Source organism: Entelurus aequoreus, linkage group LG07, assembly GCF_033978785.1.
Source record: "Entelurus aequoreus isolate RoL-2023_Sb linkage group LG07, RoL_Eaeq_v1.1, whole genome shotgun sequence".
Lineage (NCBI taxonomy): Eukaryota > Metazoa > Chordata > Actinopteri > Syngnathiformes > Syngnathidae > Entelurus > Entelurus aequoreus.
Window position 1 is genome coordinate 74,803,774 of NC_084737.1, and position 27,033 is coordinate 74,830,806.

The 27,033-nt window shown below is 39.8% G+C and overlaps 1 protein-coding gene across 3 annotated transcripts in view; it reads right to left on the minus strand.

Moving 5' to 3' along the window:
- LOC133654259 (helicase ARIP4-like) overlaps positions 1 to 27,033 on the minus strand; it is a 244,424-nt gene that overhangs the window by 173,771 nt on the left and 43,620 nt on the right. The window contains exon 1 of one of the 3 annotated variants that reach the window (XM_062054485.1): positions 9,512 to 9,625. The exons of 1 other annotated variant lie outside the window; for it this stretch is intronic. The gene's annotated coding sequence lies outside the window, so the exon portion shown is untranslated. Of the gene's footprint in view, positions 1 to 9,511; positions 9,626 to 27,033 lie in introns of those variants that run through there. One more of the 3 variants, XM_062054488.1, reaches the window with a different exon arrangement.

The following is a 27,033-nucleotide window of genomic DNA, read 5'->3' on the forward strand; positions in this document are numbered from 1 at the left end:
CAAATGCGTGAGCAAATTGTCAAACAGTTTAAGAACAACCTTTCTCAACGAGGTATTGCAAGGAATTTAGGGATTTCACCATCTACGGTCCGTAATATCATCAAAAGGTTCAGAGAATCTGGAGAAATCACTGCACGTAAGCGATATTACAGACCTTCGATCCCTCAGGCGGTACTGCATCAGAAAGCGACATCAGTGTGTAAAAGATATCACCAAATGGGCTCAGGAACACTTCAGAAAACCACTGTCGGTAACTACAGTTTGTCGCTACATCTGTAAATGCAAGTTAAAACTCTACTATGCAAAGCCATTTATCAACAACACCCAGAAACGCCGCCGGCTTCGCTGGAACCGAGCTCATCTAAGATGGACTGATGCAAAGTGTAAAAGTGTTCTGGGGTCTGATGAGTCCACATTTCAAATTGTTTTTGGAAACTGTGGATGTCATGTCCTCCGGACCAAAGAGGAAAAGAACCATCCGGATTGTTATAGGCACAACGTTGAAAAGCCAGCATCTGTGATGGTATGGGGGTGTATTAGTGGCCCAAGACATGGGTAACTTACACATATGTGAAGGCACCATTAATGCTGAAAGGCACATACAGGTTTTGGAGCAACATATGTTGCCATCCAAGCAACGTCATCATGGACGCCCCTGCTTATTTCAGCAAGACAATGCCAAGCCATGTGTTACAACATACTAAGAATGCGGGTACTAGAGTTTCTGCAAAAACAAAACATAAGTTTCTCAGTTCAAAAATTAAATATTGTGTCTTTGCAGTCTATTCAATTGAATATAAGTTGAAAATGATTTGCAAATCATTGTATTCTGTTATTATTTACCATTTACACAACGTGCCAACTTCACTGGTTTTGGGTTTTGTAGATAGGTATGATTGTTCAGGCCCTCCCACTGTGTTTGGACGACATAAGAAGGCCAGCCTTAACATAGCAAAACTCCACCTTCAGCACTCGATGCAGCCTCCGCGACATTCCCTCAAGCTGTACGTCCGGTGTGAGTCACACACACCTGAGCTTCCATCACACACCTGCTGTGTCAGCATACAATGAACAACCTTAGACAGGATGAAGATGTCCATCTTTTCTTTGTTGTAACCAACACTGATCTGTCTTTGTGGGATCCGACTTTCATCCTGTCTCATTCCGCCGCACACCTGTGCCGCTTTTAGCGCTCACTTCCCGTACTCAGCCGCCTGCTGAGCTTTCTAACAGGAACAAACTGATGGAGTGATTGGTGACGACGGGAGGGATGTCAAAGAAAGGCAAGCCACAGAGCTCGGTGCAGTTCACTTATAGTCACGGTTGACTTTGCACTGCCAGGATGAATCCTGATCTGGTTTCACCATAAAGTCAACAATCATCATATCTGTGTAATGCATCAACCAATTCAACTGGTTGAGATAATATAATAACCAAGAAATTACTGAATTATTTCTTTGATATTGCTAGACCGTCGTCTTGTTTGCAAAATAATAAAATCACTCATTTTTAAAAAATATTTCAAAGCAAAAAATATCATTATCAGTTATGGCATCACCAATACTTGGTATGGCATTGATATTCAAATTTATAGTATCGTACACCACTTTTAAATAGGTACTTCCACTCCTTGTGGTAAATAATAGCAACTAAAGCAACATGCTAATGTTTTGACTACGATAAATATCGCAAATATTCACACTTTTTATTCCATCATCTGAATAAGAGCATGCAGTTTAATAATCCTAACTGACAGTATGGGGGTAAAACAGTTTTCATACACTAAGTGTACTTATGTGTGCTTGTTATTAATGTGTTTTTTTTTGTTTTGTTTAGTCTTTATTTGAAGGGACAATGTACAGAAACATTAAGCTCAAAGACAGATATGTTCTGTACCAGATTATAGCTAAATAGCTCATTTCCATCTGCAGTCCCTGGCTACCTAAATTAAAGGGATACAGAAATCATGCAATAAAATTATGACAATAAAAACATACACAAGTATTAAGAAAAAAGTCATAAAATGCCCTTTCATGGACACATACTTAATATACAATACAACCACACCTCATTTACATCATCACACAAAGACAATACATGCTTTTGTTCACATCTGTCATCATTTGTAAAAACAACCATGATTTTAACACACACACCTCACAATTTACAATAAAAATGCTCTCATGGATAAATATAATACACATTAGGTTGATGTGTCAAACATAATGCCCATTTTAGTGACCGTGTAAGCAGCTTTGATTGCTCCAAAGCCACTTTTTAACTTCAATTGTGATTTTTTAAATAGTTTCTGCTACAGCGGTACCTCAACTTAAAGGGGAACTGTATTTTTGGGGGAATTTTGCCTATCATTCACAATCATTATGAGAGACAAGAACTCACGCCTTTTTTTTAGGATTTTAAAGACAATAAAAAAACGTTTGGAAGACGCGGCTAATGGGAGTCACCATTGTAGCCTTCAAAAGCCTCTATCAATGTTTTATATACACACTGCAAGTATATATATATATATATATATATATATATATATATATATAAGGTGTGTAACGGTACGTGTATTTGTATTGAACCATTTCAGTACGGGGGTTCCGCTTCAGTTCGGAGGTGTACCGAACGAGTTTCCACACAGACATATTAAGTAGCGTAACGCACGTTGTGTAAACAATGCACACCGAGGCACAACACACGACATGCTAGCAGCTAACGGGCTAGGATAGACTGACCATACGTCCTCTTTTCACCGGACATGTCCTCTTTTGCGGAGCTGTCAGGGCGGAGTTTCTTAAATGCCTCAAATGTCCGGCATTTTGAGTTAGGGTTGCTTGTATTTTCAATGTACGTTCAGGGTTAAGAAGGGGTTAAAAACAAAACAAATTGTGCGCGCAGCAGCATTGGTGAGGGAGGGGCAGAGACAGAGAGAGCGAGAGAGTTATGATAAACGCGCATGCGTCGCCAGGCTCTGCTTTTTATCCATAGATTTATCAGATTTAATTTTTTTTTGATCTATAGCAGGGGTGTCAAAAGTGTGCCCCGGAGGCCATTTGCGGCCCACAGCTAATGTTTTAAAGGCCCACGGCACATTCTAAAAATACTATTAAAATAAACAAAAACATAACAAAAGTGAAATAAAAAAGCTTAAAGGTTAAATGTAATTTAGAAAAAGTTGCAATGTTGACTAATAAAACAAAGCTGTTTTTTTTCTTTCAAGCTGTCATTGCTCAAAACATAATATTGAATCAAAATCAATGTTATTATGAATTATTGACCTATCCAAGGTTCCGAATACTTCACATCAAATGTTCCACTAAGAAAAATATTTTTGGTGGAAGATTTTGCAAATTTGGTAAATAAATAACCCCAAAATTTTTATTTTGTTGTTTTCTTACTGTACCGAAAATGAACCGAACCGTGACCTCTAAACCGAGGTACGTACCGAACCGAAATGTTTGTGTACCGTTACACCCCTAATATACAGTATATATATATAATGTAGTAACAGACACAAATAATAAGTGATATGTACAATATTTACCGTATTCTAGTCATTTTAATCATTGCCAGGACTGATTTCGTCCGCGCATTTATTTCCGTTTCCATAGCAGCGCTCTTCCGACTTCTGGCAACAACTGTGAGTGTGTGTTCTAATCATGGCAGACTTGGTAACAGACAACAACGATGACTATTTGTGGTCAAATGAGGATTCACAACCTTATCTTTTTGAAGCTGAACATACGGAGGATGAACTGCTGCTTCTTGAAGCGAGCTCAAAGGAAGGGTCAGACGGAAGCCGAGAGAGTGAGGTCGGCTTGACTGCAAGCTGTAAATGTGGAACTTGAAGCAAAACTATTTCAACATAAATGGATTGCAGCAAGCGCCGCCAGGAGCGCCCCGGGACACGCCCCTGCTCGCTCTTCCCGCACTGCGGACAATCGACTATCAGCCCACCTGGATCTGATGAGGGCCGACGCCATAAAGACTAGCGGACCCTAAGATCCAGTGCTAGAACGTAGTTCACAGTTTCATAGTGGGCATCACGTCTCTGGCTTCCCTCCTCGTTACCTGCTCTCTGTGCATCCCTCTGCCCTTGTCTTACATGTCCTCTGTGTTCCCTGCAGTATTCCTTCCGTCTCCTGTGATCGAGCTGTGCGCCTCGCTTCACTGGACTTCCCTCCGGATTTTGGACTGCTTCCCTCGATCCTCGACCCCCGCTTGAAAACGGACCTCGACGCCTCTCTCCAGCCCTCGACCCCTGGCCTGCTTACGGACTTCCTTCTTGCCTTGCCCCTCTGGACTTTTGGACAATTCAACCAACACGCACGAACAACAAACACTGGTAACATTTACATTGCTAATTCCTCACATCGTCTTACCTCATACACCATTAGTAGCATACACACCCCAACACATAATTTAGCTCAATACACCTGTTGAGCTTTATCCTGTCGTAGGGTTGTACGGTATACCGGTGTTAGTATAGTACCGCGATACTAATGAATCATTTTTGGCACTATACCGTCTCTGAAATGTACCGGTCCCGCACCACCCCCGCGTTGAAGTTGCTGGTTTTACGAGCAGAGGAGCATGTTCGGCAGCGCACAATCACGGAGTACTTACAAGCAGACACAGTGTGTAGACAGAAAAGGGAGAACGGACGCATTTTGGCTTAAAAACTAACGATAATGGTGAAGTTATAACACTGAAACACCCTCAGGAAGAGGTGCTTTATGACATGGCTAGTCAGTGTTTTAGCTACTTCTAAATCACTAATCCTTGTCTCCATGGCGACAAATAAAGTATGTTTCTTACAAGTATCATCCCTGCAGGACGAGGAATAGCTAAACAGGCTTCACTACACACCGTAGCTCACCAGCGTCACAATATAAACAAACGCCATGGGTGGAACTACACCTGACATCCACTGTAATGATACCAAGTACAGGCACGATGCTACTATGATTACGTCGATATTTTTCTTTCGTTTTTTTAAAATGTATATTGTGTTTATAAACTCAGGAAATATGTCCCTGGATGATCCTGTAACGACTTGGTATCGGATTCATACCAAAATGTGTGGTATCATCCAAAACTAATGTAAAGTATCAAACAACAGAAAAACAAGTGATTATTACATTTTAACAGAAGTGTAGATAGAACATGTTAAAAGAGAAAGTAAGCAGATATTAACAGTAAATGAACATGTAGATTAATAATTCATTTTCTACCACTTGTCCTTAATAATGTTGACAAAATAGAATGATAAATAACACAATATGTTACTGCATACGTCAGCAGACTAATTAGGAGCCTTTGTTTACTTACTTACTACTAAAAGACAAGTTGTCTAGTATGTTCACTATCTTATTTAAGGACTTAACTGCAATAAGAAACACATGCTTAATGTACCCTAAGTTTTTTTGTTAAAATAAAGTCAATAATGCAATTTTTTGTGGTCCCCTTTATTTAGAAAAGTACTGAAAAGTATCTAAAAAATTTTAGTACTGGTACCGGTACCACAATATTGGTATCATTACAACACTACCCTATCGTTGTGTCGTCTCCTTCCCCCGTCAAACGCAACATAATAATTTAAAAAAATATATATATATTTTTTTTGGGCCGCTGGCATTGATTGATTGATTGAAACTTTTATTAGTAGATTGCAGTACAGTACATATTCCGTACAATTGACCACTAAATGGTAACACCCGAATAAGTTTTTCAACTTGTTTAAGTCGGTCTAGAACATGCATCCATCCATCCATTTTCTACCGCTTGTCCCGTTCGGGGTCGCTGAGGCCTATCTCAGCTGCATTCGGGTGGAAGGCGGTGCACACCCTGGACAAGTCGCCACCTCATCAGAGGGCCAACACAGATAGACAGACAACATTCACACTCACACAGTAGGGCCAATTTAGTGTTGCCAATCAACCTATCCCCAGGTGCATGTTTTTGGAGGTGGGAGGAAGCCGGAGTACCCGGAGAGAACCCACGCAGTCACGGGGAGAACATGCAAAATCCACAAAGAAAGATCCCGAGCAGGACCGAACCCAGGACCTTCGTATTGGGAGGCAGACGCACTAACCCCTCATCCACCGTGCTGCCCGGTCTAGAACACGTTTTGCTTTATTCATTATTGACGTGTTTCTTGCTACTGGTACTTCCCCAAGTACCTGTCAAACTATTTCACCAGAGTAAGTGATGCTCGCAGGTACTACACGAGAGGGAGTTCCTCAGACCTCGCCCCCCCCAAATTCAAGACTCTCATGGGAAAAAATGCATTCTACTATTTTGCCACCACACAGTGGAATGCGCTACCAACAGACCTTAAAATTCAAACTTCCCTACTAAATTTGAAAACTGCCATAAAATCATGGCTCAGCTCAACCTCTACCTGATCTGAACCAAAATTGATCCCCAGCAACTTTCCGAAGCATCAAGCAGGTTTATATGTGGTTATAGTGTATATATACAGTATTTATATGTGGTTATAGTGTATATATCATTTCTCATTCTGTTTTGCACACTCTTGGGAGTCAACATGTGCATAGTCATGTACATAGTGTCAAGTACATAGTGTATATACCCCCCCCCCATTTTTTGTATATATAGTTTTTCAAATCACCTGACATGTATACTGTGTATATGTACATCATTTATCCATTTTTTAACGTAATTTTTTTATATACATGTTACAGGTTATATATATTTTATTATTGAATGTGATGAATATTTAATGTGATGAATATTTAATGGACCACAATGGAAACAAGCCTTTTGTTTTTTTGTGCCATCCATTTGCCTTTTTAAAGCATTAAATGGATTAAATTGTTTAAGATGTCAATAAACTTCTCAATCAATCAAACTCAATCAATTATGTTGTATATTTTTTACATGAGATCCAGCTCATTTTATCATCTAATATTACACCTCAAAAATGTGTTTTCTTTTAGACATTAGACGATTAGACTGGACTCTCACATTATTATGGACCACACATCTGTGGTCCCCTCCAAGGTTTCTCATTGTCATCCCATTGGGTTAAGTTTTTTCTTACCCTGATGTTAGATCTGAGCCGAGGATGTCGTGGCTTGTGCAGCCCTTTGAGACACTTGTGATTTAGGGCTATAGAAGTAAACATTGATTGATTGATTGACATTAGACAAACTTTAATGATCCACAAGGGAAATTGTTCCACACAGTAGCTCAGTTACAAAGGATGGAAAGGACAATGCAGGCAGACTAAAAATGTACCGTAGTAGCAATATAAAATATAACATATATGTAATATTTACATAATATATGTACAGTATATGATATATGCAACCGGTGGACTTTTCTTTTGCGTTGTGTGGATTTTATGGAACACGACCGACACCAAGGGTTGCTGCTCAGCTGCATTTGACTGATAATACACAGAATACAATTGTCGTCAATAACTTTCTGCCATCGTCGAGTCCCTGTCCCGTTATCGTAGACAAAAAGGCGGAGTTACGTACAACAGTGAAATAAAAACATACCTGATAATACATAGAATACAATTGTTGTCAATAACTTTCTGCCATCGTCGAGCCCCTACACAAATATAACAATGAACAAGAAAGTGAACTTAAGTTCTTAACAAGACAATACATTTTCTGTCGTCGCACGGTTAATGATAATTCGTTATCGTAGACAAAAGGGAAGTTGGAAGGCGTGTCCAACGCATATAAAAAGACAGGTGTCACAGTAATTATTGCAGTAGAAGGGACAACAATATAGCTCGGTATAGCTCGGTTTGTAGAGTGGCCGTGCCAGCAACTTGAGGGTTCCAGGTTTGATCCCCGCTTCCACTATCCTAGTCACTGCCGTTGTGTCCTTGGGCAAGACACTTTACCCACCTGCTCCCAGTGCCACCCACACTGGTTTAAATGGAACTTAGATATTGGGTTTCACTATGTAAACGCGCTTTGAGTCACGAGAGAAAAGCGCTATATAAATATAATTCACTTCACTTCACAACGAGACAATAGTTCCACATTGACAAAACATTGAACAACATTCAGGTATTTACATGCAACTTACACATTTTGTGTAATTATAACAATAATAAAACATTATAAAATACATTATTTACAAGACATAATTGACCCTGTTACATATATACTCATGTATTATATTATATGTTTATATCATATATACAAACCCCGTATCCATATGAGTTGGGAAATGGACGCCCCTGCTTATTTCAGCAAGACAATGCCAAGCCACGTGTTACATCAACGTGGCTTCATAGTAAAAGAGTGCGGGTACTAGACTGGCCTGCCTGTAGTCCAGACCTGTCTCCCATTGAAAATGTGTGGCGCATTATAAATGATAAATAAATACATTTGTATTATGAAGCCTAAAATAGCACAAGGGAGACCCCCGGACTGTTGAACAACTTAAGCTGTACATCAAGCAAGAAAGGGAAATAATTCCACCTGAGAAGCTTCAAAAATGTGTCTCCTCAGTTCCCAAACGTTTACTGAGTGTTGTTAAAAGGAAAGGCCATGTAACACAGTGGTGAACATGCCCTTTCCCAACTACTTTGGCACGTGTTGCAGCCATGAAATTCTAAGTTAATTATTATTTGCAAAAAAGAAATAAAGTTTATGAGTTTGAACATCAAATATCTTGTCTTTGTAGTGCATTCAATTGAATATGGGTTGAAAAGGATTTGCAAATCATTGTATTCCGTTTATATTTACATCTAACACAATTTCCCAACTCATATGGAAACGGGGTTTGTATATGTTGATATCATATATACATGCGATGGTCCCTGCGATGAGGTGGCGACTTGTCCAGGGTGTACCCCGCCTTCCGCCCGAATGCAGCTGAGATAGGCTTCCCCCCTGTGACCCCAAAAGGGACAAGTAGTAGAAAATGGATGGATGGGTGGATGGATATCGTATATACAATATATAACCATTACCATGTACAGTATTACAGTATATGTACAGCTGCATTATATTATTATAATAATGTGGCTTGATCAAATTATTAAAAACAACGACGGACGTCTTTTTACTGGTGGAGGGAAAAAAAAAAAAGTTTGATTGAAATTAAACTTGAGACTTGAATTAAAACTATTTATAGCAGTACACTGGGGACAACTTGGACATCTAAATGCGGTTATGTTGAGCGCGAAAGATCAGTTAGGTAACAAGTGACACACGTCAGGGAGGCGACACACCAAAAAAAAAAAGAAAAAGAAAAAAAAAAAGCCGGTTTTGATATCCTGTTATGAAAAAGCACACCCACTGCCCAAAAAAAAAAAAAAGGAAAAAGCCAAGCAGCGTGTTGGCTAGTTTGGTAACACAACACAACACAACACAACCCGGCAGCCAGGCGGGCGGCACCGTGGCGTTGCGGTCTCGCAGTCGCTATCGTCTGCGGAGCCCCAACAAACACACCGACACGCAAACAAAACACGCCGAACACAAGCCACCCCGTGCGGGGAAAGGTCTCTCACCTGCCGTGCCGTCCGCGTCGCGCCGCAGTGCTGCTGCGAACAAAAGAAAACAAAAAGGCGTGCAAGTGGACGGAGATTGAAGGTGGGGGTGACGGAGGCAGCACACCCCTCGTCCGAACTTCCGGAAGTGCACCAAGCAGGCGAGCTGACTTTGACTGCGCTGATAGCCTGCATTTTCTCGCACACAACGCAATAACGTTATTCTCATAAAGTTTTGCTTTTGTGTTAACGTGTGTTTACAGAAGTAGGCATTTAAATGTCAATAAGTTAATATTATTTTCCTGCATTTTTCATGTACAGTAGTAGTGAAGTGAATTATATTTATATAGCGTTTTTCTCTAGTGACTCAAAGTGCTTTACATAGTGAAACCCAATATCTAAGTTACATTTAAACCAGTGTGGGTGACACTGGGAGCAGGTGGGTAGAGCATAGGGGTGTGGGAAAAAATCGATTCACACGATGTGCGATTCAGAATCGATTCTCTTTTTTTTTTAAATCGATTTTTTTATTTATTCATTTATTTATTAATTTTTATTTTTTTTAAATTAATCAATCCAACAAAACAGTACACAGCAATACCATAACAATGCAATCCAATTCCAAAACCAAACCCGACCCGGCAACACTCAGAACTGCAATAAACAGAGCAATTGAGAGGAGACACAAACACGACACAGAACAAACCAAAAGTAGTGAAACAAAAATGAATAATATCAACTACAGTATCAATATTAGTTACAATTTCAACATAGCAGTGATTCAAAATCCCTCATTGACATTATCATTAGACATTTATAAAAAAAGAAAAAAAAAGAAATGAACAATAGTGTCCCAGTGGCTTACACTTGCATCGCATCTCATAAGCTTGACAACACACTGTGTCCAATATTTTCACAAAGATAGAATAAGTCATATTTTTGGTTCATTTAATAGTTAAAACAAATTTACATTATTGCAATCAGTTGATGAAACATTGTCATTTACAATTATAAAAGCTTTTTACAAAAATCTACAAACCCTGTTTCCATATGAGTTGGGAAATTGTGTTAGATGTAAACGGAATACAATGATTTGCAAATCCTTTTCAACCCATATTCAATTGAATGCACTACAAAGACAAGATATTTGATGTTCAAACTCATAAACTTTATTTTTTATTTTTTTGCAAATAATAATTAACTTACAATTTCATGGCTGCAACACGTGCCAAAGTAGTTGGGAAAGGGCATGTTCACCACTGTGTTACATGGCCTTTCCTTTTAACAACACTCAGTAAATGTTTGGGAACTGAGGAGACACATTTTTGAAACTTCTCAGGTGGAATTCTTTCCCATTCTTGCTTGATGTACAGCTTAAGTTGTTCAACAGTCCGAGGGTCTCCCTTGTGCTATTTTAGGCTTCATAATGCGCCACACATTTTCAATGGGAGACAGGTCTGGACTACAGGCAGGCCAGTCTAGTACCCGCACTCTTTTACTATGAAGCCACGTTGATGTAACACGTGGCTTGGCATTGTCTTGCTGAAATAAGCAGGGGCGTCCATGGTAACGTTGCTTGGATGGCAACATATGTTGCTCCAAAACCTGTATGTACCTTTCAGCATTAATGGCGCCTTCACAGATGTGTAAGTTACCCATGTCTTGGGCACTAATACACCCCCATACCATCACAGATGCTGGCTTTTCAACTTTGCGCCTATAACAATCCGGATGGTCCTTTTCCTCTTTGGTCCGGAGGACACGACGTCCACAGTTTCCAAAAACAATTTGAAATGTGGACTCGTCAGACCACAGAACACTTTTCCACTTTGTATCAGTCCATCTTAGATGAGCTCAGGCCCAGCGAAGCCGACGGCGTTTCTGGGTGTTGTTGATAAACGGTTTTCGCCTTGCATAGTAGAGCTTTAACTTGCACTTACAGATGTAGCGACCAACTGTAGTTACTGACAGTGGGTTTCTGAAGTGTTCCTGAGCCCATGTGGTGATATCCTTTACACACTGATGTCGCTTGTTGATGCAGTACAGCCTGAGGGATGGAATGTCACAGGCTTAGCTGCTTACGTGCAGTGATTTCTCCAGATTCTCTGAACCCTTTGATGATATTACGGAGCGTAGATGGTGAAATCCCTAAATTCCTTGCAATAGCTGGTTGAGAAACGCTTTTCTTAAACTGTTCAACAATTTGCTCACGCATTTGTTGACAAAGTGGTGACCCTCGCCCCATCCTTGTTTGTGAATGACTGAGCATTTCATGGAATCTACTTTTATACCCAATCATGGCACCCACCTGTTCCCAATTTGCCTGTTCACCTGTGGGATGTTCCAAATAAGTGTTTGATGAGCATTCCTCAACTTTATCAGTATTTATTGCCACCTTTCCCAACTTCTTTGTCACGTGTTGCTGGCATCAAATTCTAAAGTTAATGATTATTTGCAAAAAAATATTTTTTTTTATCAGTTTGAACATCAAATATGTTGTCTTTGTAGCATATTCAACTGAATATGGGTTGAAAATTATTTGCAAATTCCTTTTATATTTACATCTAACACAATTTCCCAACTCATATGGAAACGGGGTTTGTAGTACTCTGCTTGCATGCCAGCAGACTGGGGTAGATCCTGCTGAAATCCTATGTATTGAATGAATAGAGAATCGTTTTAAATCGAGATTCGTGTTGAATTGAAAAAAAAAAAATATCAATTTTGAATCGAATCCTGACCCCAAGAATCGATATTGAATCGAATCGTGGGACACCCAACGATTCACAGCCCTAGTAGAGCGTCTTGCCCAAGGACACGACGGCAGTGACTAGGATGGCGGAAGCGGGGATTGAACCCGGAACCCTCAAGTATGCTGGCACGGCCACTCTACCAACCGAGCCATGCCGCCCCACAGTACCTCACTTAACCACTTTAATTGGTTCTGTGACGAGCTCTTAACACAAAACACTTGTATCTCAAATCAACGTCTCCCAATGACACCAATCATCAATCAATCAAAGTGTATCATTTTAGACCTTAATCACAAGTGTCTCAAAGGGCTGCACAAGCCACAACGACATCCCACATCAGGGCAAGAAAAAAACTCAACCCAATGGGATACAATGAGAATAACAATCAATTTAATCCGTGCTTGGCCCATCTAAAACAGCACAATTTTACATTCATCCGTCCATCCATTTTCTACCGCTTGTCCCTTTTTGGGGTGGCGGGGTGGGGGCCGGAGGCTATCTCAGCTGCATTCGGGCGGAAGGCGGGGTACACCCTGGACAAGTCGCCACCTCATCGCAGGGCCAACACAGATAGACAGACAACATTCACACACTGGGGCCAATTTAGTGTTGCCAATCATTCAACGTGCCTTTTAAAAGAAAAAATATTTTTTTAGATAAAAAATATGATATAAAAAACTAACTAGGGCTGCAACTAACGATTAATTTGATAATCGATTAATCTCTCGATTATTAATCTGATAAAAGAGACAAATTACATTTCTATAATTTCCAGTATTTTATGGGGGGGAAAAAAACAGCATACTGGCACCATACTTATTTTGATTATTGTTTCTCAGCTGTTTGTACATGTTGCAGTTTATAAATAAAGGTTTATATAAAAAAAAAAATAATAATAATTTGCCTCTGCGCATGCGCATAGCATAGATCCAACGAATCGATGACTAAATTAATCGGCAACTACTTTTATAATCGATTTTGATCGATTTAACCGATTAGTTGTTGCAGCCCTAAAACTAACAGTAGTTTTATGAAGTAACGTAATAATGTACAGCATTTGCCTTGGAGAGTGGACTTCTACGGCATCTCCTTCCAGCTGCTTCTTCGTCAAACACACCATCAGCAGCTTTTTTTTTTTTACAATTTTCATGTATAAATGTCCGCCGTTTAGGTATTATTTTAACAGTCTTGGCTGACATTAGACTCATTCTGCTTCAATATGGGGCAGACTTGCAGGGATGCGCTGTTATTGCTTCGCCAAGTCAATGTTTTGATGATTTATTCCTTTAATTCAATGAATATCATCTACTTTATCTTCTCAGCAGTGTCCTTTACATTCACTTTCTTCCTTCCCGTGGTTGGTAAAAAAAGAGTTATGTTGATCTCTATCTATGAGATCAGGGGCCATACTTATCAAGCTTCTCAGAATTACTCCTAAGAAGTCTGCTAAGAGTTGACTTAAGAGTAAATAAATTCTTCGCTGAAAGCTGCACTTAAAAGTTAGTTATCAAGCGTCTTACTCACACTTTCAGCGAAGTGTAGGACTGAATCTTAAGTGTCACACTCAGAGCTGAATTACGACATTACTATGTGCCGTAAACGGAATTTTAGGTGACGTCATTTCTGTGTCCATAGAAATGACCAATCACGGAAGGGAATCCGTTGTCTAAGAATAAAGAAATATCTTGGAAATATTTAAGTGGACAATGGGAGTGTATATTTTGACAATAAAGAACAAAATAATACAAAACAAACTAGTCCCCGCCGGCACTCACGCTACCGCTCCCTCTCTTCTATCGCCCACACACTCACTGACGTCACTCACCTCACGGCCACACACATACGCTACTGTCATAACATTTTCTTTCCAATTCATTAATTAGGCAACTAATTTGAAACTGGTGTGGGTGGCTCTATATATACTAGCCCACTGCAGACACATGCAGAAATCAACATGGAATCGAAAAGTATTAAATCTGTGACAAAAATAATACCCGCTCTGTCTAAACGATACCGTTTGATCAGCTGCTCGTCATCAAACAAATCCAGAACATCGTTCCGCTCCCTGAATGTTCGCGCACGTCTCTCTCGCCTCAGTGCCATCCCCTGCTGGCAACTCCTAACCACTTAAGACACCTCTGAAGGTCTCTTAAATATCGTGGAGAGTAGGAGTGATTCTTAGACTTAAGAACGTTGATAAAGAGCTTTTATTCTTAAGTTTGAGAGTAGGACTAAATTTCGCAAATTCTCAGGACTTAAGTGTAAAATGGCACTCTAAGAAGCTTGATAAGTACGGCCCCAGATGTGTAGGTCGGATATTACAGGGTTCACTGTGACATTTGCTATACGCCAACTCATAGAAGAAGAATAGAGGAATAGCTTTTTTGCCATTGCACTTTAAAAAAATACAACAACATTAATATTCAGTACAATCGTCCAAAAGCAGACATGACCATATTTTAAATTCCGGACTATAAAGTCATTTGTGGATTTTTCTTTGCTGAAGGTCATAATAAATACAAGTTAAGAAGGTGTTTTGTTTGTGCTATGGTGCCATTTTTTTGAACGAGTTCGCTCACTGCAGGTGTTGCAGTGTCCTTCCATTTACTGGTAGACGATGACTTCTGTTTTGTCTGATCAGCCGTTTTACTGCCGTGTTACTGACAGTGTTTGAAAACAATTAAGGTAATTTACAGAATATTTCTGTGTAAATAACACATTTTGCAAAGTATATATCTGCGGATTATAGCTCGATGTGGCTAATATATGGAAACACATTTTTCCCAAAATGATCTATTGGCAGTGACGCTGCTCTGCAGAGTACACAACTTATCATAAGTAAATAGAGAACAGCACTAATGTTAGAACAATGAATGAATATGGAATTAAAATGGGATAATTTACAGTATGAAATAACTGCAAATTAATTAGCAAACAATGACCAATTTCATAAGTCTTGGTTATTTATGTGAAGTCCTACTCCGAAGCTTTCAAGCTGTATCTCCTTCCACTAGCATTCATTCACTCACTGCCCTCTAGCGGCCAAACGGCCGCAGTTATTTGCATTACATTGAATTGTGCAATTTAAATAAGCAGGTGAGTTCAAGGGTGCTCGGAGTTAATAATTCTTACCACAACTTTTAAATGAGGCTCTTGTTTAGGTCTTACAAATAAATACCTGGCTGAATATGATGTTAATTTACATCTTTACATGCCATAAAAGGAAGGAACTTTTGACTAAACACTCAATGCTTCTATAACGATACGAAGCAACATACACTACCGTTCAAAAGTTTGGGGTCACATTGAAATGTCCTTATTTTTGAAGGAAAAGCACTGTACTTTTCAATGAAGATAACTTAAAACTAGTCTTAACTTGAAAGAAATACACTCTATACATTGCTAATGTGGTAAATGACTATTCTAGCTGCAAATGTCTGGTTTTTGGTGCAATATCTACATAGGTGTATAGAGGCCCATTTCCAGAAACTATCACTCCAGTGTTCTAATGGTACAATGTGTTTGCTCATTGGCTCAGAAGGCTAATTGATGATTAGAAAACCCTTGTGCAATCATGTTCACACATCTGAAAACAGCTTAGCTCGTTACAGAAGCTACAAAACTGACCTTCCTTTGAGCAGATTGAGTTTCTGGAGCATCACATTTGTGGGGTCAATTAAACGCTCAAAATGGCCAGAAAAAGAGAACTTTCATCTGAAACTCGACAGTCTATTCTTGTTCTTAAAAATGAAGGCTATTCCACAAAATTGTTTGGGTGACCCCACACTTTTGAACGGTAGTGTATGTTTATTAATACCATTATTATTAGTAGTAGTACGTTGACATATGTATTTATCTTTTACAACATACATCTTTTGATACAAAATTAAAACATTAAAAATGTTTTTATATTATTGATTTAAATGTCCTATATTCTATGATATAGGTACACAATAATAAAAAAAAAAAAATAATTTTTATTCTGTGTTATTTCTCATTTCGAGCATATGTACCTAAAAAATCCCCAACATAAAATGATACAAAATATTATTTATTAAACATCAATCCCTGTGTGTTGCTTTGCGTTAATGCATTTACTTAATTTTTAAAAAAAAATTTTGCCAGCATTTTTTTTTACTTCTGTTGTAGTAAATACCTGGTAAAATAAAATAAAATAACACATTAACATTGAACATTAAAGGGAGGATTTTCGTCTTTTCTGACTTATAAATGTTGTTACAATGTCAGATATTCGTGTTAAACAATAACAAAGTGTCAAAATGATAAGGTTCATGCATTTTGCCGTGAGCTCGAATGTAGTTTTGAAAGCCTTTGAATGTTGCGTTTTGTAGCCTTTTTAAACCGTGGGCCATTTGTGACGTCGCACATTTGAGGGACGTAATTATGTAAGAATTCGAATACTTGCTCTGCAACTCATGCAATTCTGGAGTGAGAGTGGACACGTGTGTGTGTGTGTGTGTGTGTGTGTGTGTGTGTGTGTGTGTGTGTGTGTGTGTGTGTGTGTGTGTGTGTGTGTGGGTGGGTGTGTATTGTGCGCCCACACACACACCCAAGTTTAGTTTTACTGACGAAAATGTTACAAAACACAAAAAATATACACTATATTGCCAAAAGTATTTGGCCACCTGCCTTGACTCACATATGAACTTGAAGTGCCATCCCATTCCAAACCCATAGGGTTCAATATGATGTGGGTCCACCTTTTGCAGCTATTACAGCTTCAACTCTTCTGGGAGGGCTGTCCACAAGGTTGCGGAGTGTGTTTATAGGAATTTTCAACCATTCTTCCGAAAGCGCATTGGTGAGGTCACACACTGATGTTGGTGGAGAAGGCCTGGCTCTCAGTCTCCGTTCTAAATCATCCCAAAGGTGTTCTATCGGGTTCAGGTCAGGACTCTGTGCAGGCCAGTCAAGTTCATCCATACCAGATTCTGTTATCCATGTTTTTATGGACCTTGCTTTGTGCACTGGTGCACAGTCATGTTGGAAGAGGAAGGGGCCCGCTCCAAAGTGTTCCCACAAGGTTGGGAGCATGGAATTGTCCAAAATGTTTTTGTATCCTTGAGCATTCAAAGTTTATTTAACTGGAACTAAGGAGCCCAAATCCTGAAAAACAACCCCACACCAGAATTCCTCCTCCACCAAATTTCACACTCGGCACAATGCAGTCCGAAATGTACCGTTCTCCTAGCAACCTCCAAACCCAGACTCGTCCATCAGATTGCCAGATGGAAAAGCGTGATCCACTGCATCCGACGCTTTGCATTGGACTTGGTGATGTATGGCTTAGATACAACTGCTCGGCCATGGAAACCCATTCCATAAAGCTCTCTGCGTACTGTACGTGGGCTAATTGGAAGGTTCACATGAAGTTTGGAGCTCCGTAGCAACTGACTGTGCAGAAAGTCGGCGACCACTTTGCACTATGCGCTTTAGCATCTGCTGACCCCTCCCTGTGAGAGTTTACGTGGCCTACCACTTTGTGGCTGAGTTGCTGTTGTTCCCAAACTCTTCCATTTTCTTATAATAAAGCTGACAGATGACTTTGGAATACTTCGGAGCGAGGACATTTCACGACTGGATTTGTTGCACAGGTGGCATCCTATGACAGTTCCACGCTGGAAATCACTGAGAGCGGCACATTCCTTAATAAATGTTTGTAGAAACAGTCTCCATCCCTAAGTGCTTGATTTTATACACCTGTGGCCGGGCCAAGTGATTAGGACACCGGATTCTGATCAATTGGATGGGTGGCCAAATACTTTTGGCAATAGAGAATACATTCATAACATAATTCAATGGCCACAGTTTGTGTTATTGGTATTTTGAACACATGTTCCTGAATAAACCCCTGGTGATTTTCATACAATAGGATTATTAAAAATTACCTACTGTATATATTTTTCTATTTATTATTTTTATTTAATATATCCATACTTCTATGGCCCCACTCTTTTTTTGGTAGTTGCATTGTCATCTCAAGCCGCTTGTGTACTATATTTCAACCTTTCTATGACGGGCCTTTCCGCGGTCTCATCTTCGTTTTACATCTCAGATCATCTGGCGATGAATTTAGGTGCGCTGCTCTGTAACCAGAAACTGGAGAGCAGAAAACATCATTAGGAAAGATGAGGGCAGACAGACGAGGTATGGATGCATGCTGTGTGTTGTTATTGATTAGATATCTGTGCAGTCACAGTGGACACGGACGTCATGGAAGTGCTTACATTTGGACTGGCTCTGGTTTTCATCCATCCCTTTTCGTGTCACAAAAACAGCCAAATTAAAGAACGCTTCATTCACAATATCACCACATATAATTCACCTTGTGGTATTTTTTAAGCACCTAGACCTAAAGGTAAACAGATAAATGGTTGCAATGGTGACTGATGGACTGGATGCTGCAGCCCTTACAACATTGACCGTGCATGGCCCGCATTTCTACACCAGGGGGAGCCATTTATCCTTTAACTCACGCAAAATCAATGCTTGGTGTTTTGTGCATTGCCAACCAGGATCCATCCATTTTCTACGGCTTGTCCCTGAAGACTATCCCAGCTGCACTCGGGTGGAAGGACAAGTCACCACCTCATCGCAGGGCCAACACAGATAGACAGACAACATTCACACTCGAGGGCCAATCTAGTGTTACCGACCAACCTTCCCCAGGTGCATGTCTTTGGAGGTGGGAGGAAGCCGGAGTATATGAAGGGCCGTTAGGGACATTATTCAGAATTACACTACCGTTCAAAAGTTTGGGGTCACATTGAAATGTCCTTATTTTTGAAGGAAAAGCACTGTACTTTTCTATGAAGATAACTTTAAACTAGTCTTAACTTTAAAGAAATACACTCTATACATTGCTAATGTGGTAAATGACTATTCTAGCTGCAAATGTCTGGTTTTTGGTGCAATTTCTACATAGGTGTATAGAGGCCCATTTCCAGCAACTATCACTCCAGTGTTCTAATGGTACAATGTGTTTGCTCATTGGCTCAGAAGGCTAATTGATGATTAGAAAACCCTTGTGCAATTATGTTCACACATCTGAAAACAGTTTAGCTCGTTACAGAAGCTACAAAACTGACCTTCCTTTGAGCAGATTGAGTTTCTGGAGCATCACATTTGTGGGGTCAATTAAACGCTCAAAATGGCCAGAAAAAGAGAACTTTCATCTGAAACTCGACAGTCTATTCTTGTTCTTAGAAATGAAGGCTATTCCACAAAATTGTTTGGGTGACCCCAAACTTTTGAACGGTAGTGTACCTCTTAATACACAACTTAAATGCTCTCACATAAACAACTGAAATGTTTTTCTCTCACACACACTACTGAAACACTCTCATACACACTACTGAAATGGTTTTCTCTCACACACACTAGTGAAAAGCTCTCACACACAAGTGAAATTCTTTTTTTTACGAATTCTACTGAATTTTTTTTCTCTCACACGCACAAATGAAAAGCTCTCACACACACACACAAGTGAAATCCTTTTACACATACTCATGAAAAATAATTCCAGGTATGTGTGTGTGTGTGTGTGTGTGTGTGTGTGTGAGAGAGAGAGAGAGGTTTTCAGTAGCGTGTATGAAAGTGTTTCAGTAGTGTGTGGGAGGGAAAAAAAAATTATGTAGTGTGCGTGAGAGGAAAAGAAAATCAGTTGTGTGCATGAATGAGTGTTTCAGTAGTGTGTGAGAGAAAAAATATTTCAGTAGTGTGTATGAGAGTGTTTTAGTAGTGTGTATGGCAGTATTTCAGTAGTGTATGTGAGAGAAAAAAAATTCAGTAGTGTTTATGAGAGTGTTTCAGTAATGTGTGTGAGAGAAAAACATTTCAGTAGTGTGTATGAGAGTGTTTCAGTAGTGTGTATGAGAGTGTTTCAGTAATGTGTGTGAGAGAAAAACATTTCAGTAGTGTGTGTGAGCGTGTTTCAGTAGTGTGTATGAGAGTGTTTCAGTAATGTGTGTGAGAGAAAAACATTTTAGTAGTGTGAATGAGAGTGTTTCAGGAGTGTGTGTGAGAGAAAAACATTTCAGTAGTGTGTATGAGAGTGTTTCAGGAGTGTGTGTGAGAGAAAAACATTTCAGTAGTGTGTATGAGAGTGTTTCAGGAGTGTGTGTGAGAGAAAAACATTTCAGTAGTGTGTATGAGCGTGTTTCAGTAGTGTGTGAGAGAAACAATATTTCAGTAGTGTGTATGAGAGTGTTTTAGTAGTGTGTATTGCAGTATTTCAGTAGTGTATGTGAGAGAAAAAAAATTCAGTAGTGTTTATGAGAGTGTTTCAGTAGTGTGCGTGAGAGAAAAACATTTCAGTAGTGTGTATGAGAGTGTTTCAGGAGTGTGTGTGAGAGAAAAATATTTCAGTAGTGTGTGTGAGCGTGTTTCAGCAGTGTGTATGAGAGTGTTTCAGTAATGTGTGTGAGAGAAGAACATTTCAGTAGTGTGTATGAGAGTGTTTCAGGAGTGTGTGTGAGAGAAAAACATTTCAGTAGTGTGTATGAGCGTGTTTCAGTAGTGTGTGTGAGAGAAAAACATTTCAGTAGTGTGTATGAGTGTGTTTCAGTAGTGTGTGAGAGAAAAAATATTTCAGTAGTGTGTATGAGAGTGTTTTAGTAGTGTGTATGGCAGTATTTCAGTAGTGTATGTGAGAGGAAAAAAATTCAGTAGTGTTTATGAGAGTGTTTCAGGAGTGTGCGTGAGAGAAAAACATTACAGTAGTGTGTATGAGAGTGTTTCAGGAGTGTGTGTGAGAGAAAAACATTTCAGTAGTGTGTATGAGCGTGTTTCAGTAGTGTGTATGAGAGTGTTTCAGTAATGTGTGTGAGAGAAAAACATTTCAGTAGTGTGCATGAGAGTGTTTCAGGAGTGTGTGAGAGAAAAACATTTCAGTAGTGTGTATGAGAGTGTTTCAGGAGTGTGTGTGAGAGAAAAACATTTCAGTAGTGTGTATGAGTGTGTTTCAGTAGTGTGTGAGAGAAAAAATATTTCAGTAGTGTGTATGAGAGTGTTTTAGTAGTGTGTATGGCAGTATTTCAGTAGTGTATGTGAGAGGAAAAAAATTCAGTAGTGTTTATGAGAGTGTTTCAGGAGTGTGCGTGAGAGAAAAACATTTCAGTAGTGTGTATGAGAGTGTTTCAGGAGTGTGTGTGAGAGAAAAACATTTCAGTAGTGTGTATGAGAGTGTTTCAGTAGTGTGTATGACAGTGTTTCAGTAATGTGTGTGAGAGAAAAACATTTCAGTAGTGTGTATGAGAGTGTTTCAGTAATGTGTGTGAGAGAAAAACATTTCAGTAGTGTGTATGAGAGTGTTTCAGGAGTGTGTGTGAGAGAAAAACATTTCAGTAGTGTGTATGAGAGTGTTTCAGTAGTGTGTATGAGAGTGTTTCAGGAGTGTGTGTGAGAGAAAAACATTTCAGTAGTGTGTATGAGCGTGTTTCAGTAGTGTGTGAGAGAAAAAATATTTCAGTAGTGTGTATGAGAGTGTTTTAGTAGTGTGTATGGCAGTATTTCAGTAGTGTATGTGAGAGGAAAAAAATTCAGTAGTGTTTATGAGAGTGTTTCAGTAGTGTGCGTGAGAGAAAAACATTTCAGTAGTGTGTATGAGCGTGTTTCAGTAGTGTGTATGAGAGTGTTTCAGCAGTGTTTGTGAGAGAAAAACAGTTGAGTTGTTTATGTGAGAGCATTTCAGTAGTGTATGTAAAAGGTAATTCTGAATAATGTCCCTAAAGGCCCTTCATACACTAACCCCTGTTCCACCGTGCATATGATAACTGAAAAAGGGGCAGCACGGTTGCACAGGGGCTAGTGCTTGTGGCTCACAATAAGAAGGTCCCGGGTTCAATCCCCGGCTCGACAAGCGGTAGAAAACTGACGGACAACTGAAATCTGTATTTATTTATTTTTTTACATTATTTGATTGATTCTAATTTGAACTATGATTGTTTTTTATGATGATTTTAATTCATGTTTATAATTACAATTATGATTATTTTATTTTAAATTGTGCCTCCCTGTAATTTTCTGCAAAACACTTTGAATTGCTTCGTGTATGAATTGTGCTGTTTAAATAAACTTGCCTTGCAAGATGCATTTTGAAGGGAAATTTTCCAGCGAGCACACCAGTCGGAGTCTCCTCACTCACTTGTACTGACGTATGCGTTGATCCGATCACTGATCATATAGCGGTTAAGGTAAAAAAGCTTCTACGGTCAAAATAAATTGCATGATTAATCTAAGTGTGTACATGATTAATGGGATTTTTTTTTTTTGTGATTAATCACATGAGTTAACTCCTTAATTTTGACAGCCCTAATAATAATACAACAGAACGTAAAAGAGGAAAAAGTTTAATAAAGGCTGTAAGACAAGGGTAGCTGCTCCGCCTGGCCTTGTTAGGGCTTCTCACTACAGACAACAAGAACCGGTTCAGTGAAACGCTGACTGATCTGGGTCACGGGAGTCCAGTTTTGAGACCTATTAAAATAAAAACCTACACCCTTTTGACACGAATGAAAGTAATGAGAATGCCTTGTACTTTAGTGCTTCTTCGACCGCCCCTTTTTGCTTCTGCAAGAATCTTTATTGTTTACAACGTCCTTTGTGAGTGTTTCCAGAAACCATATCAGCTAGGAGAATATGAAAACAAATATTACCTTGACCCTACACTTTCCCTGAAAATATGATCTCGTATATTACTTTTTCAGAGTCTGAATACTCCTATTACCAGGAATTCTAATCAATATAAGAAATATATATATAATTATAAGTACAACTAGGGCTGTCAAATGTAATGAGTTAACGCATGCGATCAATCTAAAGAACTATTCCGTTATTCATGTATAAGTGCACACTAATCACACAATTTATTTTGACCGCACAAGCTGAAAGGAGGCGTTGGTTGTTGTATGCTCAATCATCAGGTCAGGCAGCCGCTAACAAGATGTTGTCAACAAAAGTACCGCAGATAAGTCAAGCAACGTTTTTGCAGCAACTGTGATTAATCGTGATTAATCCAATTAATCTGATGTACAAAAGTCATTATTTTGACGTCACTAGTTCAAAGTACAGTTTCTGTTTACGGTGTGGACGTATGGTGATGCGCGGATTGTTCTACCAAGGTGCAGATGGAATGACAGGAAAGGGAGTGCAGGTAAGAGTATGATTTATTCCTCAAAAATCATGAAGGGACAACACAAACACAAGAAAACCAACAAAGCACGCGTGCCTCTGGCACGGGAAGCTAACGGAATGGCTACACAGGGAAAGCTAAGGCGGAACTTAGCGCAAGAAACACAAGGAACAAACGAAACGTGTTGCATGACAGCAAACAAAAGCACCAGACTGAGTGAGGCGACAGGCAGGACTAAATAGCTCTCTGATTAGCGCCCAGGAACAGGTGAGCATCCCGAACACTAATCAGAGGCAGGTGAACACAATGAATAACCATAGCAACCAAGGAGACACAAAACAGGAGTGCTGAAACAGAACTTAAACAACAAGTGAATCAAAACGTATATAAACTATGATCATAACAGTCATATCATGACTTTTTTCTACATTTAAAACTCTTCATTGCTGTCTACATAACATGTAATGGTGGTTCTTTGGTTATGTATTGCTAGATGGAGTTGACGACACAGACACAAGGGGGCAGTAACGCTCTATGATTTAATATATACATAAATAATATATGTATAATAATCAAACAATATAAACTAAACAAGAGAATGGAGTGTGACTAATCCACGAGGGGTGTATGTGTGTTTGACTATGTGTATTACCGTGATGTGTTGGGCGAGAGGAGGAACAAGGCAGGAAGGCAGTCCGTGGGGCAGGCAGATGATCCAAGGGCGAGAGAGAGGCATCAGAGTCCCTGTCCATGCGAGGGGGTCGAAGATCGAGGGAGGCAGTCAGAATCCAGAGGGGAACGACAGGAGATCCAACGGGTAACACTCGGGAAAGCACTGCGGGGGGACAACAAGGACATCAGAACACGGAGGGAAAACGCAGAGAGAAACAGAGAGAGCATAAGGCTTGTCGGCTTATGGTACACAAACGGTAATTAAGGCATGTGGGCGTGACGCGGCCAGCGCAAGCAGGGGCGTGTCTCGGCGCGCTGCCAGCGGAGGTGCTGGTAGACCCAGCTGCCGGGGAAAAGCGAGTTCGAGCCCGCGCCGTGACATCTTTGGTAAAATATGCATAGATGTTGTTTTGCAGACCTTTTTTCAAGCCATTTTTTGCTCCCTTTTAAAACTATTTATTTTGAGAGGCGGGGTTGTTAGATGCACTCTCGCCCTGTGTGCATTCGCCCCCGCTCGGCAGAAAAGGTTTGTAGTTTTTGTAATCTTTCTTGCTCTTATTGAGCAATTTGGACATTAATGACCATGACCATGACCATGACAAGCCATCTCCAACCTCCTCCAACACTATGCGCCTTCCCGATCCCTCAGGTCTGGCCTCTTGCAAAAACTCAAGACCGAGCACTGGACCTGGAGTGACAGGGCTTTTTCGGTTGCTACCCCCTCCTTGTAGTACCCACTTCCTACCCACATCAAAGCCGCCCCCACTCTTTCCTCTTTTAAAACTGCCCTTAAAACACACCTCTTCAGACTTGCCTTCCCAGCTAAATTCCCCTTCCCCTGCCTGCTACTCACTGTTTTTATGTTTTCTCAAAATGCTCTTTAGATATATGTATGTTGTTTCTTCTTTTTTAAAATTTTTTTATCTGTTCTCTTATATCTTAATTAAAGGCCTACTGAAATGAATTTTTTTAAATTTAAACGGGAATAGCAGATCCATTCTATGTGTCATACTTGATCATTTCGCGATATTGCCATATTTTTGCTGAAAGGATTTAGTAGAGAAAATCGACGATAAAGTTCGCAACTTTTGCTCGCTGATAAAAAAAAGCCTTGCCTGTACCGGAAGTAGCGTGACGTCACAAGCGGTAGTGCTGCTCACAATTCCCGTTGTTTACAATGGAGTGAGAGAGATTCGGACCGAGAAAGTGACGATTACACCATTAATTTGAGCGAGGATGAAAGATTCGTAGATGAGGAACGTTACAGTGAAGGACTTGAAAGGCAGTGATGGACGTATCTTTTTTCGCTCTGACCGTAACTTAGGTACAAGCTGGCTCATTGGATTCCACACTCTCCTTTTTCTATTGTGTATCACAGATTTGTATTTTAAACCATTTTAGATACTATATCCTCTTGAAAATGAGAGTCGAGAACGCGAAATGGACATTCACAGTGACTGAACATGTAAATACACGATTAATAATTCAGCTTTGCGAAGCTAAAAAAAATAGAAGCTAACCTAGCTACGTAGCCAACTTGATAGCAGCAGTCTCAAATGCAGATAGAAACTAAATTAAAAAAAACCCTGACTGGATGGATAGACAGAAGATCAATAATACTATTAAACCATGAACATGTAAATACACGATTAATAATATTCCGCTTGGCGAAGCTAAAAAAACAGAAGCTAACCTAGCTACGTAGCCAACACGATAGCGCCAGTCTCAAATGCAGATAGAAACTAAATTTAAAAAAACCCCTGACTGGATGGATAGACAGAAGATCAATAATACTATTAAACCATGAACATGTAAATACACGATCAATAATATTCCGCTTGGCGAAGCTAAAAAAACCAGAAGCTAACCTAGCTACGTAGCCAACACGATAGCGCCAGTCTCAAATGCAGATAGAAACTAAATAAAAAAAAACCCTGACTGGATGGATAGACAGAAGATCAATAATACTATTAAACCATGAACATGTAAATACACGATTAATAATATTCAGCTTGGCGAAGCTAAAAAACCAGAAGCTAACCTAGCAACGTAGCCAACGCGATAGCGCCAGTCTCAAATGCAGATAGAAACTAAATAAAAAAAAACCCTGACTGGATGGATAGACAGAAGATCAATAATACTATTAAACCATGAACATGTAAATACACGATTAATAATATTCCGCTTGGCGAAGCTAAAAAAACAGAAGCTAACCTAGCAACGTAGCCAACGCGATAGCGCCAGTCTCAAATGCAGATAGAAACTAAATTAAAAAAAACCCCTGACTGGATGGATAGACAGAAGATCAATAATACTATTAAACCATGAACATGTAAATACACGATTAATAATATTCCGCTTGGCGAAGCTAAAAAAACAGAAGCTAACCTAGCTGCGTAGCTAACTTAGATGCGGCGGCGGGCGTTGTACGCTTTTGACGACACCCCGGCCGCCATCAGAGTCGGCAAGAAACATATATTTCCCCAAAGTTACGTACGTCACATGCACATATCGACACGCACGTACGGGCAAGCGATCAAATGTTTGGAAGCCAAAGCTAGACTCACCGTAGTGCGTCTGCTATCCTGCTCAAAACACAACACAACCTCCTGGTGTTGGTGTTGCTGTAGTCCGCTGCTCCACCGGCTCCAACTTTATTTGCAGTCTCCAGTGTCCATTAAACAAATTGCTCAATCGCTTTATTAACAAGCGGTAACTGGTTGTAGTTCAAAAAGTAACGCACACACATACACGAGCTGCTGTTAGCCAAAAGTCACGCTCACACACACTCAAGTTCTCCGCCAACTCACTCGCGCATGCGCGTTCCCCAAACCCTTAAAGACACAGTACACTAATGCAAATATCACGGATATTACAGTATTGTACTTAGCCGCTAAGACACCGATCGATCCCACCTACAACGTTCTTCTTTGCAGTCTCCATTGTTCATTAAACAAATTGCAAAA